The 19,007-nt window shown below is 40.3% G+C and overlaps 1 long non-coding RNA gene across 6 annotated transcripts in view; it reads right to left on the bottom strand.

Annotated features, from left to right (window-relative positions):
* Window positions 1-16,638, bottom strand: part of LOC135320679 (uncharacterized) — a 58,143-nt gene extending 41,505 nt beyond the window's left edge. For 2 of the 6 annotated variants that reach the window (XR_010379934.1, XR_010379931.1), the window contains exons 1-4: window positions 13,055-13,387; window positions 7,778-8,424; window positions 4,502-4,574; window positions 2,562-2,777 (exon numbers count right to left, since the gene is read on the bottom strand). This is a non-coding gene — a long non-coding RNA (uncharacterized LOC135320679). Of the gene's footprint in view, window positions 1-2,561; window positions 2,778-2,850; window positions 4,575-7,777; window positions 8,425-13,054; window positions 13,390-15,075 lie in introns of those variants that run through there. The other 4 variants (XR_010379935.1, XR_010379932.1, XR_010379933.1 and 1 more) reach the window with 4 other exon arrangements.
* Window positions 16,639-19,007: the final 2,369 nt, after the last annotated feature.

Here is a 19,007-nt window from a genome sequence, read left to right as displayed (position 1 = left end):
CTAGGTACACAGTGTGAGAAAATGAAGCATTTCCTTCACCATAATCTCTGAAATGCAGATGCTACATTTTGAATGGCACTGAATGGTTATGGCACCAAGGACACCTAGCTGGTGCTATGCAGTAATGGCAGCAGTCACTGATGCATGACATCCTTATATATGTTTCCAAAGTTTTTTCTGTAGACAGAGAAGCTCTGGAAAGAACTTGTTACATTGGGAAATTCCCATGGAAATAGAAAGGGCAAGCTCACTGTCATGATGTTGTTTTCAAAACACATCAAAATAACATTAAAGAGCCTGCAAATCTCAAAACCTTGACATGCTTCATTTCCACAAGAGGAAGGGTCCTGTGCACTTTCAGATCAGTGACATAAGCGTAGTAAAAATGACGTTATACTAAAGGAGAAGGGTATGGTATGTTCATCACAAAAGAGGCATCACCAGCAAATAGAGATATACAAGACAACACATACAGGAAAATGACATGGCATCAATGAGTAGGAAAAATTGTCCTCACAGAAATATCATGGAATTGCATACACACAACAGACCAAAAGTTTCACTTAAAAAGCCCTACAAGTCTGCATTAAATACCTGATAGTAATTGACCAGTAGAGATATAGAATTATAGTAAAGGAAACAGGAAGTACCATTTTCAGTTCCAAAGAAATTGAAGGCCCAAAGAAAAGCTTTCATACAACTAGACTGAAACACTATCAGAGCAAGTATTGAAAATGGAGGGGAGAGAAACACTGAAGGACAAGAGTGTCTCAGAATCATAAAAGGCAGAATTCTAGAAAAGGGGAAGAGAACCTCTAAGGACGAGAAAATAAAATCAGAAATCTCAATGGATGAGATATTACCAGGGCTAAATTCTGTCCTAATCAGACTAGATAATACAGAGGGACTCATGGATGACTGTGAAAACAGGGGAACTGAAATCCCTCTATCAGAAGATGACATAGAAATGCAAGGCATAACCAATGCAAATACTGCTGTTGAATCCTGGGGTAAGACAAATCATGAAAGAATATGTTTCATAAGAGTCCCAGTGGGAACAGCAAGATATAAAACAAAAGACAGAAAAGATATTTGGAGAATAATCAGACTGAAATTTGCTGAAAGCTAAGAAACAATCATCCGTACAGCAAAAGGAAGCAAAGAGTGTCCAAATTATGTGGAATCCCAATAGACCTACAAGCAGCTGTATTATCATTCTAATCATCAAAGTTCATGATCAACCCAGTGATTTTCATTGCACCTAGAGGAAAGCAACTAAGTCACAGCAGAACCGTAAGAGCGGTTTCAGCTTATATCTCGGCAGAAATTTTGCAGGACATGAACGAGTGCCAGGACTTGGACGAAATCCTGAATGAGAAAAATGTGCAATCTAGGCTAGCCTATGCCACAAGACCACCATTTCTAATAACGGCAGAACTAGAGAATTTCACAGACCGGAAAAACTTAAAAGAATTCAGCATTTCAATACTTATCTTAAAGAAATATTGTGAATTCTACCCTGTAGAGAAAAGAAGCAAGACCAAATGGAAATAAGAAATCCATCATTGGAAATGCAAGAAGAGCAATAAGTTGCAGAGAATTAACTAGAAGGCAAGGAGGACATCAATAACCTAAAGATGGGAGAGGGAAGCAGGAAAACAAAGGGGATTTTCAGCCCTATAATAAGTGAATCATCTTATATGACTCTCTGTTTGAAGCAAACAGAGAGATGCATGACCGAATGTGTTTGCAAATCAAAGAAAAAGCAAACAAATAATCAAACAAACAAAAAAACACCAAAAGAGTACGGTTGGCTGATATATATCCACAGGTTCGTGATAATTCAAAAGAAAATATGCAAAGTGATGTCAAGGTTCATTCAGCACGCATCGACCAAATATCACTGCTTGCATGTACTCAACACACTTGTATTCAGAAAACAGATGCGTGGATTAATATTCATAAATATTGATTCATAAGAGCACATCGTGACCTAACCCAAATGCATATTTTGAATAAAATTGATTCATAGTCCGTGATACAGCTGTACAAGTATGAATGAATGACATATTCAACCCTACGAAGAGAATAAATGGCATACACTTAGAACAAAGAAAAGTAGCTCTACAAAACTGTAGTAACAGTAAGAGAGACAGACAGTAAAGTGCAGTTTGGGATTGGTTTCATTTCTAGGAATTTCAGCCCCCATGAAACAAATGGATCCATGTTCTGAGATTGTGGGTCTTTCAGCAGAAAATCAACAGAGAGATATGTATTATGGGTGAATGGATATTACACAAACATATGTTTCCTATAGTGGGACTTTTTGTACTGTTAACTGTTAGAAAGTTTAAAGACGGGTGAAACTATAAACTTATCATGGACAAACTTCCCTTCGTTTGTATTGTGTTTAGAGTTCTGAACTAAAGGAAAGAGGGTAGGAAACAAAGGACAATGGGACGCTAATGGACAGAATCACATTTACTTTAGGAACCTCTCTTCTGATGCAGCCCCTCCCCCAACACTGATAAGATGCAGCAACCATTGTGGATGGCAGTTACCGGTTTGAATCCAGGTGGAATTGTTGTGTGTTCCACAAGGCTTGTTGAGGCTGGTGGATCCAAGGTATCTGGGCAGAGCTCTGTGGGTGAATCAGTGTCATGGAGGGGCTGCTGCCCTCTGTGGAGCTTGGCTTAGGTGTATTCTTCAGGAAGATGTGTTATTTCGAGATACTGATGCTGCCCAATGGCCTGAGATCACGGGTCATTTTCTAGAAACTAAAAGGCAGACAGCGGAAGATCTGCTTGTCATCAGCTTACTGGTGAGGCTCTGATATACTTTCAGACTTACCCAGTCCTGTAGAAGTCGACTTTATGGGAGACACGAAGAGAAGCTGGCAGAAAGGCTGGCTGCACGGATTGAGGAGAGATGCGAACACATTGATGAGAGTTGTTCTGCTACAATTGAGTATACTCTCATGGAGACTACTTTAGAGAATACCAGGCTCGAAAGTCATTCATGAGACATATTGAGACTCGCTGATACTAACATAAAACTGTGGAGAGTCAACGTGCATTTGAGGAATGTACTAAATTCTCTGCTCTAAGAAGTGGCCCAAGACTCCTGACGTCTAAAAGAGAAGAGATGGCAAAGATGATAAAACCACTCATGTTCCTGGAAGAGGTCGTGAGAATCCACACATCCCAAGGGGCATTTACAAATCTCACAGACCACAGAGCATGAAGCCCTGATAAACCTTTTCCCAAGTTTGGGCTTAGCTATCAAGCAATTGCTCTTCCCTCCCCTCCACTCAGGCATCCATTTCAAAGGATCAGACCCTGAGCTGCAATGCAGCCAGAAGGAGAATAGCAAGCCCCTCCTAGAACCAGAGTTCCTCCAACTTCACACTCTGTGCACAACACTGAACTCCTCAAAGGTCAAATACTCTCGAATAAAATAGATAGGGTTTCAATATATAGCTCACACAAAGAAATGATTATCTACCCCTTGATTTATCAAGTGCTGGGGTTACATCTTATTTGGGTGAAGAGAGTTTGGCAAGCGAGGGGATTATTTGACTGAACTTGAATAAGTATTTTTCCTCAGCTTTTCAAGACAGTGTAGGTAACTATTATAAGTCAGTTAGTGAACTGAAGTGTAAAAGTCGCCATATACATATAAGGACACAAGTTATGTGGACCGTCTTTTCCCTTCGTTCAAGTCCCGGGTGCAGTATATCACGGGGTGCCCACTTAGTTGGCTTAAATTGCTTTACCCAACACGATCAGATGATTTACCTTTCTCATCGTTGATAAAAGAGAACCTGTTTCTCAATAGTCTAGCAAAGCTGCAGCAGTTTTCTCATAGCTATAATGCCTCTAGGTGTCTTGGAACCAAGCCTATATTTAAATAAGTGGTTTGGGTTGCTTGTGTCTTCCTAGAGAGAAATGTTACCCATTGAAATGACAACATTGGCCAGTATGAGTCACTGGGAGAAAGGGCACCACATGCAAAATGGAAACACTGGGTTGGGGTTATTTCATGGTTCCAATATTTATTTCATGGTTCCTGTTTGTATTGCAGACATCAACAGTAAACAGTTGACATGACACCTTCATCATTTTGGACTGCTATTTTACATTCTATCTGTCTATGTTTCCCTTAGAGCTGACAAAATGTTACCTGAATTTGACAAGTCTGGCTTGTAGGTAGATTTAGTATGTTTCAAAAACTAACTTCATTTTCATATAAATCCCCAATTTGTACATCAATTCTATTAACATTTTGAAAGACCGCAACTGAGGTATCAACACAATGTCAAAACTGGATTCTTTGGAGAATCCCTCCCACCATGGCTTTATAGAAAAAGAGATAAACAAGAATCACATTTCTGTGTGTTATATATGGAAAGTGTTGATTTATTCATAGCCAATTGGCAGAGTACCTGTGCAAACAGTGCCCACTTGCTCCCATGTACACAGCAAAATAAACATCCACTCACCCAGCCCATGGTCCGGGACACTTGACAAAGAGTGGTCTCTTACTTCCAAAGACAGAATGATGCCTCAGAAAACCTGGAAAGAGAAAAAGGCCTTGTAGAGAATGGAAATCAGTGCAGGACCTGACGTCTGCTGATGGAGCAGCAAAGGTGAAACCCTGTTTTATTTGGACGCACACTCTCAAGCGGACAGGACACATGGGATTGAAAGCGATGCGCTGAGTGTTAGTAGAGTGCACAGCAGATGCTTGGCTGACAGAACTCAAAGAAATCAGCACAAAATATCCCCACAATTGATTCTGAGACCAACATCAGTGCTGCCAAATTTGGGCTCACTTTGGCTATGATCAATGAGGGATAGGGCTATGGGTGATGGCACACGCTGAGTATCAGGGAACTGGAGTGTGTTGTGGATTGTGGTTGGCCTTATCCAGAGAGGAAACAGACCTGGGAACTCAATGAAAAAGCAACAAACCAGGCGCATGAGGTTGAGTTTCTCGAAATGTCCCATGGCCACATGCACTGCATCTGCAGGCCCAGGGTCCAATTTGGAATTTTGCCAATAGAGCATGTGTGGGGTCTAATTAGAGACATCAAGCATCAGGTCTGAGGGATCCAGGGGGCCTTGGTGTATAAATCAGTTTCCAAAGCCTCAGGATCTGCTATATTGATAGACTGGACTGAGATTACGGTTTGTTATGAGGCAAAGGATGAGGGACAGCACTGTGGTTGCCTTCATGGTCCAAAGCCACAAGGATGAGAGAACAAAGAACAGTGGTCTAGGTTCACAATGTGAGAAGATGAAGCATTTCCTTCACCATTATCTACCAAATGTTAATGCTACATTTTCAATGGTACTGACAGTATACTTCAGGGAGGATACCTAGCTGGGGCACTGTGATAATGACTGCAGGTCCTGATGCATGACATCTTTAGATATGTTTCCACAGGTTTTTCGGTAGACAGAGAAGCTCTGGAACGAACACATAACATTGGTACATTCCCATAGAAATAGAAAGGACAAGCTCACAGTCATGATACTGTTTTTGAAACACTCCAAAATGACATTCAACAGCTTGCAGAGCTGAAAAGCTTTACATGCTTCATTTCCACAAGAGAAACAGTCCTGTGCACTTTCAGTACAGTGACATAAGAGTAGTAAATTGAGGTTATACAAAACGAAGAGTATGCTGTGTTCATCACAGCAAAGGCATCACCAGCATTTAGATATATACAAGACAACACATATAGGAAAATGACATGGCATCAATGTGTAGGAAAAATTGTCCTCACACAAATATCATGGAACTTTGTACACACAAGAGACTTAAACTTTCACTTAAAAAGCCCTACAAGTCTACATTAGATACTTGAAATTAACTGACCAGTAGAGATAAAGAAGTATAGTAAAAGAAACAGGAAGTAACATTTTTAGTTCCAAAGAGGTTGAAGGCTCAAAAAAAAGCTTTCAAACAACTAGACTGTGAAACACTATCAGACATTTATTTAAAATGGAGGTGATAGAAACACTGAAGAACAACAGTGTCTCAGAATCACAAAAGTCAGAATTCCAGAAAAGGGGAAGAGACCCTCTAAAGACGAGCAAAATAAAATCAGCAAGCTCAATGGATGAGATAATAGCAGGGCTAAAATCAGTCCTAAGCAGACTAGATAATGCAGAGGGACTCGTGAATGACTGTGAACACAGGGGAACTGAAATCCCTCGATCAGAAAATGACATAGAAAAGCAAAGGAAAACCAACGCAAACATTGCTGTTGAATCCTGGGTTAAGACAAAGCATGAAAGAATAGGATTCATAAGAGTCCCAGAGTTAAAAGCAAGAAAAGATTATTCAGTCTGAAAAGATATTTGGAAAAAAATCAGACAGAAAATTGCTGAAAACGAAGAAGCAATCATCTATACAAAAAAAGTAAGCAAACAGCATCCAAATTATGTGGAATCCCAATAGACCTACAAGCAGCTGTATTATCATTCAAATCAACAAAGTTCATGATCTACACAGTGATTACCAATGCACCTAGAAGGAAGCAACTAAGTCACAACAGAACCTCCAGAGGGGTTTCAGCTTATATCTCGGCAGAAATATTGCAGGATAAGCAGGAGTGCCAGGACTTAGATGAAATCGTGAATGAGAAACAGCTGCAATCTAGGGTAGCTTATGCAACAAGACCGCCATTTCTAATAACGGCAGAGCTAGAGAATTTCAGATACCTGGAAACTTTAAGAATTCAGCAGTTTGAAACTTTTCCTAAAAGAAAGATTCAGAATACTGCCCTGAATAGAAAAGAAGCTAGTTGAAATGGAAATAAGAAAACCGTCACTGGAAATGCAAGAAGAGCCATGAGTTGCAGACAATAAACAAGAAGAAGGCAAGGAGGACATCAAAACCCTAAAGATGGGAGAGGGAAGCAGGAAAACATAGGGGATTTTCAGCCCTATAATAAGTGAATCATCTTATATGACTCTCTGTTTAAAGCAAACAGAGAGATGCAAGGACGAATGTGTTTGCAAATCTAAGAACAAGCAATCAAACAAACAAACAAACAAACAAATAAACACGAAAAGAGTATTGTTGGCTGATAATATCCACAGGAACCGTTATAATTCAAAAGAAAATATGCAAAGTGATGTCAAGGATCATTCAGCATGCATCGACCCAGTATCAGTGCTTGCATGTACTCAATATACCTGTATTCAGAAAACAGATGCGTGCATCAATATTCATAAATATTGATTCATAAGAGCACATCGTGACCTAACCCAAATGCCTATTTTGAATATAATGGATTCATACTCCGTGATATATTCTTAAAGTCTTCCAACATGAAGAATGAATGGCATATTCCACACTACGACGAGATTAAATGGCATACATCTATAACAAAGAAAAGCAGCTCTACAAAACTGTTCTAAGAGTAAGAGAGACAGACAGTAAAGTGTATTTTGGGAATGGTTTCATTTCTTGGATTTTCAGCCCCCATGAAACAAATGGATCCATGTTCTGAGACTGTGGGTCTTTCAGCAGAAAATCAACAGACGGATATATATTATGGGTGAATGGATATTACACAAACATATGTTTCCTTTAGTGGGTCTTTTTGTACTGTTAACTGTTAGAAAGTTTTAAGATGAATGAAACCATAAACTTATCATGGACACACTTCCCTCCATTTGTACTGTGTTTAGAGAACTGAACTAAAGGAAAGAGGGTGGGAAATAAAGGACAATGGGACGCTAATGGGGAGAATCACTTTTACCTTAAGTACCTGTCGTCTGATGCAGCCACTTCACCAACACTGTAAAAATGCAGCAACAATTGAGGATGGCAGTTACTGGTTAGATTCCAGGTGGAATGTTGGTTTGTTCCACGAGGCTTGTTATGAGCTGGTGGATCCAAGGTAACTTGGCAGAGCTCGGTGGGTGGATCAGTGTCATGGTGGGGTTGCCACACTCTGTGGAGCTTGGCTTAAGTCTATTGTTTAGGAAGCTCTGTAAGTTCGAGATACTGTTGCTGCCCAGTGGCCTGAGATCATGGGTCAGTTTCTAGAAATTGAAAAGTCAGACAGTGGAAGATCTGCCTGTCATCAGCTTACTGGTGAGGCTCCGAGGTACTTTTAGACATGCCCAGTCCTGTAGAAGTCGACTTTATGGGAGACACGAAGAGAACCTGGCAGAAAATTTGGCTGCATGGATTGAGGAGAGATGCGAACACATTGATGATGGTTGTTCTCCTACAATGGAGAATACTGGCATGGAGACTTCTGCAGAGGATCCCAGGCAAGAAAGACAATCACAAGATATATTGAGCCTCGCTGATAATGGCAGAAACCTGTGGAACACCTACGTGCACTTGAGGAAGGTACTCAATTCTCTGCTCCAAGAACGGGTCCAAGATTCCTGACGTCTAAAAGAGAAGAGAAGGCACAGATGGTAAAATCGCTCATGTTGGTGGAATAAGTCATGAGAATCCACATGTCCCAAGGGGAATTTACAAACCATTCAGACCACAAAGCTCCAAGTCCAGGTAAGCCTATTCCCAGGGTTGGGCCTAGCTATGAAGCACTTTCTCTTCCCTCCCCTCCACTCAGGCATCCATTTCAAAGGATCACCAAATGAGCTGCAATGAAGAAAGTAGGAGAAGAGCAAGACCCTCCTAGAATCAGAGATCCTCCACTTTCACACTCTGTGCACAACAGTGAACTCCTCAAAGTCAAATATTCTCAAATAAAATAGGTAGGAATTGAATAATTAGCTCACAGAAAGGAATGATGACCTTCCCCTACATTCAGCAAATGCTTGGGTTATGTCTTTTTTGGGGTGAAGGAGTGTGGTAAGTGAGGGGAATATTTGACTGAACTTGAAATGTATTAGGCCTCAGATTTTCAAGACCGTATAGGTAAATATTATAAGTCATTTAGTGAACTGAACTGTAAAATTCGCCATAGACATTAAAGGACACACTTTATGTGAACGGTCTTTTCCCATCAGTCAAGCACTATATCATGGGGGTGCAGACTTGGTTTTGATAATTGCTTTACCCAACATGATCGGACAATTAAGTGTTCTCACCACTGATAGAAGAACACCTAGTTCCCAATAGCCTAGCAAAGCTGCAACAGTTTTCTCATAGCTATAAAGCCTCTAGGTTCTTTTGGAACCAAGCATGTATGTATATATTTTGTTTGGTTTGTCTTGTGTTTTACTAGAGAGGAATGTTACCCCTTGAAATGCCAACTTTTGGCAGTATGTGTCATTGGGAGGAAAGGGCACCACATGCAACAGGGAAACCCAGGTTTGGGGTTATTTCATTTTTTCAATAGTTATTTCATGTTTCCTCCTAGTGTTGGAAGCATCAACAGTAAAGAGTTGACATGTCCCCTTAATCATTTTGGACTGCTATTTTTCATTCTATCTGTATATTTTTTCCTTAGGGATGACAAAATGTTACAAGAATTTCACAAGTCTGGCTTCAAGGTACATTTTGTATGTTTCAAAAACTAGCTTCATTTTCACATAAATCCCAAAATATGTAAATCAATTCTATTAACCTTTGAAAGACTGCCACTGAGTTATCAACACAATGTCAAAATTGGAGTCTTCAGACATACCCTCCCACCATGTCTGTATAGAAAAAAGAGCTAAACAAGAATCACATTTCTGTGAGTTATCTCTGGAAAGTTTTGATTTATCAATGCCCAGTTGGCAGGGTACCAGTGGAAACTATGCTCACTCACTCCCATGTACACAGCAAGGTAAATATCCAATCACAAAGCCCTTGGCTCAGGACACAAGCCTAAGCTTGGTCTCTTACTTCCAAAGACAGATTGAGGCCTCAGAAAACCTGGAAGGAGGAGAAGGCAAAGTAGAGAATGGAAATCAGTGCAGGACCTGACCTCTGGTAATGGAGCAGCAAAGGTGAAACTCTGTTTTCCTTGGATGCACACTCTCAAGTGGACAGGATACATGGGATTGAAAGTGATGTGCTGAGTGTTAGAAGAGTGCACAGCAGATGCTTAGCTGACAGAACTCAAATAAATCAGCACAAAATATTCCCAGAATTGATTCTGAGACCAAGACCTGAGCTGCCAAATTTGAGCTGGCAGAGGCTGCAGAAAATGAGGGATAGGGCTATGGATGATAGCACAAGCTGAGTCTCAGGGATCTGGAGTGCATTATGGATTTTGTTGGGTCCTATCAAGAGAGCAAACTGACCTGTGACACCAATGATAATGCAACCAGACTGGCACGCCAGGTTTAGTTTATCAAAATGTCCCATGGCCACATCCACTGCAGCTGCAGGACCAGGGACCAATTTGGCATATTGCCAATAGAGCACGTGTGGGGCTCAATCAGAGATATCATGCATCTAGTCTGAGTGATCCAGGGGGTCTGGGGTTTGAAATAAGTATCAAAAGCTTTAAGATCTTCTACATTCATAGCCTGCACTGGGATTGTTTGGTTTGAGGCAGAGGAGGTGAAACAGCCCTGACGTTGCCTTCATGGTCCCTTGCCACAAGGATGAGAGAACAAAAAAGACTGATCAAAGCCTACAGCATGAGAAGATGAAGCATTTCATTCCTCATTATCTCCCAATGCAGATGCTACATTTTAGAAGTCACTGACATGGTACAGCACTGAGGACACATAGGTGGGGCTGTGGGATCATTACAGCAGACCCTGATGCATGACATCCTTAGATATCTTTCCAATGTGTTTCTGTAGACAGAGAAGCTCTGGGAAGAACTGGTAACATGGGGACATTCCCATGGCAATAGAAAGCACAAGCGCACTGTTGTGATGCTGTTTTGGAAACACTCCAAAAGTGACATAGAGCAGCCTGCAGAGCTGAAAACCTTTAGAAGCCTCATTTCCACAAGAGGAAGTGTCCCATACACTTTCAGAACTGTGATTTAAGTGTAATAAAACTGAGGTTATACTGATGGAAAAAATAAGTGGTGTTCAAAACATCAAAGGCAACACCAGCAATTAGAGATATACCAGACAACACACACAGCAAAAGGTCATGGCATCAAAGTCTATAAAAAAATGTTCTCACAGAAATATCATGGTTTTGTGTACAGCGAATTGTCTAAACATTTCACTTAATAAAGCCCTATAAGTCTACATTTGATACCTGAGAGTACTTGTCCAGTAGAGATAAAGAAGTAGAGTAAAAGAAACAGGAAGTACAATTTTGAATTCCAAAGAGATTGAAGGCCCAAAAAATAAGCTTTCAAAGAACTAGACTGCAAAACCCCACCAGAGTAGGTGTTGGAAACTTAGGTGAGGAAAACACTGAAGAAAAACAGTGTCTCAGAATCACAAAAGGCAAAATACCAGAAAAGGGGAAGAGAAACTCAAAAACTAGCCAAATAATATGAGAAAACTCAATTGATGATATAGAACCAAGGCTAAACTCAGTCCTAAACAGACGAGATACTGCATAGGGACTCCTGAATGACTGTGAAGACAGGGAAACTGAAATCCCTCGATCAGAAAATGACAAAAAGATGCAAGTGAAAACAAATGCAAACATTGCTGGTGAATCCCGTGGTAAGCCAAACATGAAAGAGTAGGATTCATGAGAGTCCCAGATGTAAAAACAAGTGTTAAAAAAAGTCTGAAAACTTATTTGTAGCAAAATTAGACAGAACCTTGCTGAAAGCCAAGAAACAATCATCTATAAGATTCACGTTTTAAAAAGCATCCAAAGGAGGTGGAATCACAATACACCTACAAGCAGCTGTATAATTCAAATCAACAAAGTTCATGATCAACCCACTGATATAAAATGCACCTAGAGGAAAGCAACTTAGTCACAACAGAAATTCCAGAGGGGTTTCAGCTGATATCTGGACAGAAATATTGCAGGACAGGAAGGAGTGCCAGGACTTAGACCAAATCTTGAATGAGTAAAAGCTGCAATCTAGGGTAGCCTATGCCACAAGACTACCATTTATAATAACAGCAGAGCTAGAGAATTTCACAGACTGGCAAAACTTAAAAGACTACAGCAGTTCAAAACTTACATTAAAATAAGGAATGAGAATTCTAAACAGTATAGAAAAGTAGCAAGATGAAATGGATATAAGAATATCATTATTGGAAATGCAATTAGAGTAATGAGTTTCAAAGAATAAACAAGAAGAAGGCAAGGAGGACATCAAAATCCTAAAGATGGGAGAGGGAAGCAGGAAAACATAGGTGATTTTCAGCACTATGCTAAGTTAATCAGCATATACGACTCTGTATTTGAAGCAAACGGAGAGATGCATGGCCTAATGAGTTTGCAAAACAAAGAACAAGCAAACAAACAATCAAACAAAGAAACAAACATCAAAAGAGTACGGTTGGCAGACATCTATCCAAAGGAACCATGATAAATCAAATCAAAATACTCAAAGTAATGTCAAGGTTCACTCAGTATGCATCGAACAAGTGTTGTGGCATGAATGTACTCAACAGACTTGTATTCAAAAACAGATTCGTGCATTAATATTCATAAATTTTGATTCATAATAGCATATTGTGACCTAACCCAAATCTCTACTTTGATTAAAATGGATTCCTAGTCCATGGTATAGATTTAGAAGTCTTTCAACATGACGAATGAATGGCATATTCTACCTTACATACAGAAGAAATGGCATAAGCCTAAAACAAAGGAAAGTAGCTCTGCAGAACTGTACTAAGAGCAAAAGAGTCAGTCAGTAAAGTGCACATTGTGATTGGTTTCATTGCTAGGAATTTCAGCCCCGATGGAACAAATGGATACATGTTCTTAGAGTGTGGGAGTTTCAGCAGAAAAACAACAGATGAATATGTATTCTGGGTGAATGGATATTACACAAACATAAGATTCCTTTAGTGGGTCTTTTTGTACTGTTAACAGTTAGAAAGTTTAAAGACGTATGAAACCGTAAACTAAAAATGGACACAATTCCATCCATTTGTACTGTGTATAGGGATGAGAACAAAAGGAAAGAAGGAAGAAAAAAGGACCATGGGATGCTACTGGAGAGATTCACATTTACCTTAGGAACCTCTCGTCTGATGCAGCCCCTCCTAAACACTGACAAGATGCAGCAACCATTGGGGATGGCAGGTACCGTTTGGATTCCAGGTGGAATGTTGGTGTGTACCGCACAGCTTGTTGTGACTGGTGGGCCCAAGGTAACTGGGCAGAATTCTGTGGGTGGATCAGTGTGATGGAGGGGCTGCTGCCCTCTGTGGAACTTGTCTTAGGTCTTTAGTTCAGGAAGCTGGGTAAGTTCGAGATACTGCTTCTGCCCAAATACCTGAGTTCACGGGTCAGTTTCCAGAAACTGAAAGGGCTGACAGTGGAACATCTGCCAGTCATCAGCATACTGGTTATGTTCCGAGGAACTTTCAGACTTGCCCAGTCCTGTAGAATCCGACTTTATGGGAGACACCAAGAGAAGCATGCAGAAAAGCTGGCTGCACTGATTGAGGAGAGATGTGAACACATTGATGAGAGTTGTTCTGCTACAAGGGAGAATAATGACATGGAGACTTTTGTAGTGAATACCAGGCTCAAAAGGCATTCATGAGACATATTGAGCCTCACTGATACTGGCAGAGACCTGTGGAGGGTCAACGTGCTCTTAAGGAAGGTACTCAGTTTACTGCTTCAAGAAATGGTCCAAGATTCCTGACGTCTAAAAGAGAAGAGATGGCAGAGATGATAAAATCACTCATGTTCTTGGAAGAGATCATGAGAATCCACACGTCCCAAGAGACATCTACAAATCAAATATATCACAGTGCATGAAATCCTGGTAAGCCTTTTCCCAGGGTTGGGATAGCTATCAAACACTTGCTCTTCCCTCCACTCCACTCAGGCATCCATTTCAAAGGATCAGCACCTGAGCTGCAATGAAGCCAGGAGAAGAATATCAAGCCCCTCCTAGAACAAGTGTTCCACCAAATTCACACTTTGTGCACAACACTGAACTCCTCAATTGTCAAATACTCTCGACTGAAATAGATAGGAATTGAATATGTATCTCACACAAAGAAATGATGACCTTCCCCTTGATTCAGCAAATGCTGGGTTAATGTCTTCTTTGGGGTGAAGGGAGTGTGGTAAGTGAGGGGAATCTTTGACTGAATTTGAGTATGTATTTGTCCTCAGTGTTTCAAGGCAGTATAGGTAACTATTGTAAGTCAGTTTGTGAACTGAACTCTAAAAGTCGCCATAGACATGTAAGGACACATGTTATGTGGACTGTCTTTTCCCTTCATTCAAGCCCCGTATGTAGAATATCATGGGGGTGCAGACTTGGCTGGGTTAAATTGCTTTACCCAACATGATCGGACGATTAAGCATTCTCATCGTTGTTAGAAGAACACCTGGTTCTCAGTAGCCTAGCATAGCTGCAGCAGTTTTCTCTTAGCTATAATGCCTCTAGTTGCTTTTGGAACCAAGCCTTCATATAAATATTTTGTTTGGGTTACCTAGTGTCTTCCTACATAGAAATGTTACCGCTTGAAATGACAACAATGACCAGTATGATTCACTGGGTGGAAAGGGCACCACATGCAAAAGGGAAACACTGGGTGAGGGTTATTTCATGGTTCCAATATTTATTTCATGGTTCCTGTTTGTGTTGGGGCATCAACAGTAAACAGTTAACCTGTTCACTTCATCATTTTGGACTGCTATTTTACATTCTATCTGTCTATTTTTCCATTATAGCTGAAAAAATGGTACTTGAATTTGATAAGTCTGGCTTGTAGGTAGATTTAGTATGTTTCAAAAACTAACTTCATTTTCAGATAATTCCCCAAATATGTAAATCAATTGTATTAAAATTTTGAAAGTCCGCAACTGAGGGATCAACACAATGTCAAAACTGGATTCTTCGGACAAACCCACCCACCATGGCTGTATAGAAAATAGAGATAAACAAGAATAACATGTCTGTGAGTTATATATGGAAAGTGATGATTTATCAGTGCCCAGTTGGCAGAGTACAAGTACAACATACGCACACTCGCTCCCATGTACACAGGAAGATAAACATCCACTCACCCAGCCCATAGTCCAGGACACTTGCCGAAGAGTGGTCTCTTACTTCCAAGGACAGAATGAGGCCTCAGAAAACCTGGAAGGAGGAGAAGACACAGTAGTGATGTAAATAAGTGTAGGACCTGTCCTCTGCTGATGGAGCAGCAAAGTGAAAATCTGTTTTATTTTGACACACACCCTCAAGGGGATAGGACGCATGGGATTGAAAGCGGTGCACTGAGTGTTAGAAGTGTGCACAGCAGATGCTTGGATGACAGAACTGAAAGAAATCAGCACAAAATATACCCACAATTCATTCTTAGACAAAGATTGGTGCTGCCAAATTTGGGCTCACAATGGCTGTGAATAATTGGGGATACAGCTATTGATGATAGCACACGCTGATTCTCAGGCATCTGGAGTGTGTTGTGGATTGTGGTAGGCCCTATCCAGAGAGGAAACTTACCTGGGACCCCAATGAGAAAGCAACAACCCTGGCTAGTGAGGTTGATTTTATCGAAATATCCCATGGACACATCCAATGCATCTGTAAGACCTGGGACCAATTTGGCATTTTGCCAATAGAGCACGTGTGGGGCTCAATCACAGTCATCATGCATCTGGTCTGAGGGATCCAGGGGGCCTTGGGGTTGAATTCTGTTTCCAAAATCTCAGGATCTGCTACATTCATAGCCTGGACTGGGATTATACTTTGGTTTGAGGCAGAGGATGTGGAATATTTCGGTGGTTTCCTTCGTGGTCCCATGCCACAGATGAGAGAACAATGAAGAGTGGTCAAAGTCCACAGCATGAGAAGATGCATTATTTTCCTCAGCATTATCTCTGAAATGCAGATGCTACATTTTGGATGGCACTGACATGCTATGGCACCCAGGAAACATAGATGGGGCTGCAGGAAAATTCCAACAGGCCCTGATGCATGACATCGTTAGATAAGTTTCCACTGGTGTTTCTGTAGACAGAGAAGCCCTGGGAAGAACTGGTAACATTGGGACATTCCCATGGCAATAGAAAGCACAAGCGCACTGTCACGATTCTGTTTTGGAAAAACTCCTAAATGACATACAGCAGTCTACAGAGCTGAAAACTCTTTGAAGCTTCATTTCCACTAGAGGAAGTGTCCTGTGTACCTTTAGAAATGTGAGATAAGTGTAATAAAAATGAGGTTATACTAATAGAAAGAGTATGGTGTGTTCATGACAACAACGGGAACACCAGCAATTAGAGCTATATAAGACAACACACACAGGAAAAGGACATGGCATCATTGTCTAGGAAAAATTGTCCTCACAAAAAAATCATGGAATTGCGTACATCCAATGGTATAAAATTTTCACTTAACAAAACCCTATAAGTCTGCATTAGATACCTGAAAGTACTTGACCAGTAGAGATAAAGAAGTATAATAAAAGAAACAGGAAGTACTATTTTAAGTACAAAAGAGTTTGAAGGCCCAAAATATAAGCTTTCAAACAACTAGATGGCAAAACGCTATCAGAGAATGTATTGAAAACGGAGGTGAGGAAAACACTGAAGAACAACAGTGTCTCAGAATCACAAAAGACAGAATACCAGAAAAGGGGAAGAGAACCTCTAAAGATGAGCGAAAGAATATCAGAAAACTCAATGGATGAGATAATACCAGGGCTAAAGTCATTCCCAAGCAGAATAGATAATGCAGAGGGACTCGTGAATGACTGTGATGACAGAGAAATAGAAATCCCTCGATTAGAAGATGACATAGAAAAGCAAGTGAAAATCAATGCAATCATCGCTGTTGAATCACAGGGTAATACAAAGCATGAAAGATTATGATTCATAAGTGTCCCAGATGAATTAGCAAGAGATAAAGAAGAAAAGTCTGAAATATATTTGTAGAAAAATCAGACAGAAACTTCCTTAAAGCCAAAAAGCAGTCATCTATATGAATTCAGGAAGTACAAGTGTCCAAAGGAGGTGGAATTAAAATAGACCTACAAGAAGCTGTATTATTCAAAGCAACAAAGTTCATGATCAACCAAGTGATTCTTAATGCACGTAGAGGAAAGCAACTTAGTCACAACAGAATCTCCAGAGGGTTTTCAGCTGATATCTCGACACAAATAGTACAGGAGATGTAATAGTGCCAGGACATATACCAAATATTGAATGAGTAAAAGCTTCAATCTAGGGTAGCCTATGCCACAAGACTACCATTTCTAATAACAGCAGAGCTAGAGAATTTCACAGACCGGCAATACTTAAAAGACTACAGCAGTTCGAAACTAATATTAAAAAAAGGATTGAGAATTCTAAACAGAATAGAAAAGTAGCAAGATGAAATGGATATAAGAATACCATTATTGGAAATGCAATTAGAGCAATGAGTTTCAAAGAATAAACAAGAAGAAGGCAAGGAGGACATCAAAATCCTAAAGATGGGAGAGGGAAGCAGGAAAACATAGGTGATTTTCAGCACTATACTAAGTTAATCAGCATATATGACTCTCTGAATCAAATGGAGAGATGCATGGCCTAAAGAGTTTGCAAAACAAAGAATAAGCAAACAAACAAACAATTGAACAAAGAAACAAACATCAAAAGAGTACGCTTGGAGACATCTATCCAAAGGAACCATGATAAATTAAATAAAAATACTCAAAGTAATGTCAAGGATCATTCAGTACGCATCGACAAAGTTTCGAGGCATGCAAGTACTCAAAAGACTTGTATTCAGAAAACAGATGTGTGCATTAATATTCATAAATTTTGATTCATAATAGCACATTGTCTCCTAACCCAAATCTCTATTTTGATTAAAATGGATTCCTAGTCCGTGGTATAGATTTAGAAGTATTTCAACATGATGAAAGAATGGCATATTCTACCCTATATAAAGAAGAAATGGCATAAGCCTAAAACAAAGGAAAGTAGCTCTGCAGAACTGTACTAAGAGCAAAAGAGTCAGTCAATAAAGTGCACAATGGGATTGGTTTCATTTCTAGGAATTTCAGCCCCGATGGAACAAATGGATACATGTTCTTAGAGTGTGGGTGTTTCAGCAGAAAAGCAACAAACGGATATGTATTCTGGGTGAATGGATATTACACAAACATAAGATTCCTTTAGTGGGTCTTTTTGTACTGTTAACAGTTAGAAAGTTTAAAGACGTATGAAACCATAAACTAAAAATGGACACACTTCCCTCCGTTTGTACTGTGTATAGGGATGAGAACAAAAGTAAAGAAGGAAGAAAAAAAGGACCATGGGATGCTACTGGAGAGATTCACATTTACCTTAGGAACCTCTCGTCTGATGCAGCCCCTCCCAAACACTGACAAGATGTAGCAACCATTGGGGATGGCAGGTACCGTTTGGATTCCAGGTGGAATTTTGGTGTGTACTGCACAGCTTGTTGTGACTGGTGGGCCCAAGGTAACTGGGCAGAGTTCTGTGGGTGGATCAGTGTGATGGAAGGGCTGCCAACCTCTGTGGAGCTTGTCTTAGGTCTTTATTTTGGGAAGCTGGGTAAGTTCGAGATACTGCTTCTGCCCAAATACCTGAGTTCACGGGTCAGTTTCCAGAAACTGAAAGGGCTGACAGTGGAACATCTGCCAGTCATAAGCATACTGGTTACGTTCCGAGGATCTTTCAGACTTGCCCAGTCATGTAGAAGTCTAATTTATGGGAGATTTAAAGAGAAGCTGGAAGAAAACCTGGTTACATGGATTGAGGAGATATGAGAACACATTGATGAGAGTTGTCCTGCTACAATTGAGGACACAGGCATGGATACTTCTGTAGGGAATACCAGGCTAAAAAGACATTCATGAGACATATTGAGCCTCGTTGATCCTGGCAGAAATTATGGAGGATCAACTTGCACTTGAGGAAGTTACTCAGTTCTCTGCTCCAAGAATGGATCCAAGATTCTTGACGTCTAAAGAGAAGAGATG

The sequence above is a fragment of the Camelus dromedarius genome, unplaced genomic scaffold (assembly GCF_036321535.1).
Source record: "Camelus dromedarius isolate mCamDro1 unplaced genomic scaffold, mCamDro1.pat HAP1_SCAFFOLD_114, whole genome shotgun sequence".
Taxonomy (NCBI): Eukaryota; Metazoa; Chordata; class Mammalia; order Artiodactyla; family Camelidae; genus Camelus; species Camelus dromedarius.
This window is presented reverse-complemented; position numbering and strand designations above follow the sequence as displayed.